The sequence below is a fragment of the Delphinus delphis genome, chromosome 19 (genome assembly GCF_949987515.2).
Source record: "Delphinus delphis chromosome 19, mDelDel1.2, whole genome shotgun sequence".
Lineage (NCBI taxonomy): Eukaryota > Metazoa > Chordata > Mammalia > Artiodactyla > Delphinidae > Delphinus > Delphinus delphis.
Window position 1 is genome coordinate 31744816 of NC_082701.1, and position 4555 is coordinate 31749370.

Here is a 4555-nt window from a genome sequence, read left to right on the forward strand (position 1 = left end):
CAAATTACTGATCTCCTGTATGAATTAGACCCTTACCTTCGCCCAAAGTCCCCAGCCTGGTTTCCTCTCTCATCATCCACTCTCTTGTGGGATACAAGCTCTTTCGAACTGTCAGAGCAGTACATTTGCTGGTTCAAAAAACAAAAACTGGGCTTCCCTGGTGGCGCAGTGGTTGAGAGTCCGCCTGCCGAGGCAGGGGACACGGGTTCGTGCCCCGGTCCGGGAAGATCCCACATGCCGCGGAGCGGCTGGGCCCGTGAGCCATGGCCGCTGAGTCTGCGCGTCCGGAGCCTGTGCGCCGCAACGGGAGAGGCCACAACAGTGAGAAGCCCACGTACCGAAAAAACAAAACAAAACAAAAACTAAGTACCTGTAGATGAACACCCTGGGTTCAGTCACCAATGGTTTGGAGGATCTCCTCATGTTTTCTATCACTGCTCCTTTCTATTATCACAGATCCTTAAGAGTAGCTGCAAAGAGAAGAATTTAGTGGCAAGCTGTGCCCACATCCAGATAAGCGACAAACTGCTCCAGGCTCTTTGATGTCCAGGATAGCCTTGAGTCTGTGTGGTAGGATTTCCCTGGGAGCGGTGCTTGTATTCATCAAAGACAGACTGAGAGAGTGAAAAAACAAACAAAAAACAAAACAAAACAAAACAAAAAAAAATAGGACAACTGAAGCCTGCCAAGATAGGCTTATCCATCCCATGGCATCTGGTCATGAAGCTTTGCTAGATCTTCCAGAAAAATCATTCACTGTTTCTCTTTCTTTTATAATGACATGGCTTTTTTGTTTCTTTTTATCATTCCATAATAGTTGCTATGTATTGTACAAACTAGAGGAATTACAGATTGGCAGAATAATATACAGCCAACTGCATATGTGCAAAGTAAAATATAATTTTAAAAATCACCTGTAGTTCTACCCACACTATCATTGGTAAGTTCTGGTGTATATCCTTCCAGTTGTGTGTGTGTGTGTGTGTGTGTGTGTGTGTGTGTGTGTGTGTATTTTAATAAAAATGAGATCATGTTGTAAATGCTCTTCTGACAATCTGACTTTTTAATCTATAATATTATGAATGGTTTTCATGGCTTAGAATTTTCTGCTATATTATCATGATTATTATTATTGAAAATGAATTCTCAGTATATGATAGCTACTTCTATGTGCCATGTACTATACTAAGCACTTCACCTATACCATCACCTATACCATTTAATCATTTCTGTGACCCTGGGAGGTAAGTATTACTATCCCTATTTCACAGATTAGGAAATTAAGTCTCAGAGAGATTGAATAAGTTAAAATATGCCAAAGAGTTAGTAAATGCCATAGCAGATTGGAGCCCAGTTCTCTCTGCTGACAGAGCTCAGGTTTTTAACCAATATGATAATAATTCTGATTAGCAGAACTGAGTGTTCTAATAACCTTTTAGTTAGAAACATGGATAGATCAACAGGTAGTAGGGAGATCAACAATCAAAAGATATACATAAACATATGTAAATATAGTCGAGCATGTCATCATATACATGGACGTGCATGGGTATTTGTAGACACATACACACGTGCGCATGCACACACACACACACGCAGAAAAACAATATAATCCAGGATCAAAAGAAGGAAAACCAGAAGAGAGAGTAAGGTCAGAGGCAATGACATAGAAAATGTTCTCATTCTTTGCCTGGATAAGTTGTGGATGTCTTGGAGAAGTAGAAACTACCCTTTAGTTTTCCTTTAACTCTTTTTTTCTCCTATTGGAGTAAAATTGCTTTACAATGTTCTGTTCGTTTCTGCTGTACAATGAAGTGAATCAGCTGTATGTATATCTATAACCCCTCCCTCATGGACCTCCCTCCCACCCCCCCATCCCACCTATCTAGGTCGTCACAGAGCACGAAGCTGAGTTCCCTGTGCTATACAGCAGGTTCCCACTAACTATCTATTTTACACATGGTAGTGTATTTATGTCAAACCTAATCTCCCAATTTGTTGCACCCTTCCCCACCGTGTTCCCCACCATGTTCTCTACATCTATGTCTCTATTCCTGCCCACAAATAGGTTCATCTGTACTATTTTTCTAGATTCCACATGTATGCGTTAATATATGATATTTGTTTTTCTCTTTCTGACTTACTTCACTCTGTATGACAGACTCTAGGTCCATCTACGTCTCTACAAATGACCCAATTTCATTCCTTTTTATGGCTGAGTAATATTCCATTGTATATATGTACCACATCTTCTTTATCCATTCATCTATTTCTGGACATTTAGGTTGTTTCCATGTCCTGGCTATTGTAAATAGTGACGCAATGAACATTGGAGTACATAAGTTCTTTTGAATTATGGTTTTCTCAGGGTATATGCCTGGTAGTGGGATTGCTGGGTCGTATGGTAGTTCTATTTTTAGTTTTTTAAGGAACATCCATACTGTTCTCCATAGTGCTGTATCAATTTACATTCCCACCAACAGTGCAAGAGGGTTCCCTTTTCTCCACACCCTCTCCAGCATTTATTGTTTGTAGATTTTTTTTTTTTTTTTTTTTTTTGTGGTACGCGGGCCTCTCACTGTTGTGGCCTCTCCCTTTGTGGAGCACAGGCTCTGGATGCGCAGGCTCAGCGGCCACGGCTCACGGGCCCAGCCACTCCGTGGCATGTGGGATCTTCCTGGACTGGGGCACGAACCTGTGTCCCCTGCATCGGTAGGCAGACTCTCAACCACTGCGCCACCAGCGAAGCCCTGTTTGTAGATTTTTTGATGATGGCCATTCTGACTGGTGTGAGGTGACACCTCATTGTAGCTTTGATTTGCTTTTCTCTAATAATTAGTGTTGTTGAGCATCTTTACTTGTGTCTCTTGGCCATCTGTATGTCTTCTTTGGTGAAATATCTATTTAGGTCTTCTGCCCATTTTTGTGTTTGTTTTTCTGATATTGAGCTCCATGAGCTGTTTGTATATTTTGGAGATTAATCCTTTGTCCGTTGCTTCATTTGTAAATATTTTCTCCCATTCTGAGGGTTGTCTTTTCATCTTCTTTATGGTTTCCTTTGCTTTGCAAAAACTTTTAAGTTTAATTAGGTCACATTTGTTTATTTTTGTTTGTATTTCCATTACTCTGGAAGGTGGGTCAGAAAAGATCTTGCTGGGGTTTATGTCAAAGTGTGTTTTTCCTGTTTTCCTCTAAGAGTTTGATAGTGTCCAGTCTTATATTTAGGTCTTTAATTTATTTGGAGTTTATTTTTGTGTATGGTGTTAGGTACTGTTCTAGTTTCATTCTTTTACATGTAGCTGTCCAGTTTTCCCAGCACCACTTATTGAAGAGACTGTCTTTTCTCCATTGTATATTCTTGCCTACTTTGTCATAAATTAGGTGACCATACGTGCATGGGTTTATCTCTGGGCTTTCTGTCCTGTACCATTGATCTATATTTCTGTTTTTGTGCCAGTACCATACTGTCTTGATTACTGTAGCTCTGTAGTATAGTTTGAATTGAGGGAGCCTGATTCCTCCAGCTCCATTTTTCTTTCTCCAGATTGCTTTGGCTATTTGGGGTCTTTTGTGTTTCCATATGAATTGTAAAATTTTTGTTCTAATTCTGTGAAAAATGCCATTGGTAGTTTGATAGGGGTTGCACTGAATCTGTAGATTGCTTTGGGTAGTATAGTCATTTTCACAATATTGATTCTTCCAATCCAAGAACATGGTATATTTCTTTACCTGTTTATGTCATCTTTGATTTCTTTCATCAGTGCTTTATAGTTTTCTGAGTACAAGTCTTTCGCCTCCTTAGGCAGGGTTATTCCTAGGTATTTTATTCTTTTTGTTGCAGTGGTAAATGGAAGTGTTTCCTTAATTTCTCTTTCTGATTTTTCACTGTTGGTGCATAGGAATGCCAGAGATTTCTGTGCATTAACTTTGTATCCTGCAACCTTACCAAATTCATTGATTAGTTCTAGTAGTTTTCTGGTGGCATCTTTAGGATTTTCTATGTACAGTATCATGTCATTGGTAAACAGTGACAGTTTTACTTCTTTTCCAATTTGTATTCGTTTTATTGCTTTTTCTTCTCTGGTTGCTGTGGCTGGGACTTCCAAAAGCTATGTTGAATAAGAGTGGTGAGAGTGGACATCCTTGTCTTGTTCCTGATCTTAGTGGAAATGCTTTCAGTTTTTCACCATTGAGTACTATGCTTGCTGTGGTTTTGTCATACATGGTCTTTATTACGCTGAGGTAGGTTCCCTCTATGCCTATTTTCTGGAGAGTTTTTATCATAAATCGGTATTGAATTTTGCCAAAAGCTTTTTCTGCATCTATTGAGATGATCATATGGTTTTTATTCCTTAATTTGTTATTGTGGTGTATCACATTGACTGATTTGCATATATTGAAGAATCCTTGCATCCCTGGGATAAATGCCACTCGATCATGGTGTATGACTCTTTTAATGTGCTGTTGGATTCTGTTTGCTAGTATTTTGTTCAGGATTTTTGCATCTATGTTCATCAGTGATATTGGTCTGTAATTTTCTTTTTTTGTGTTATCT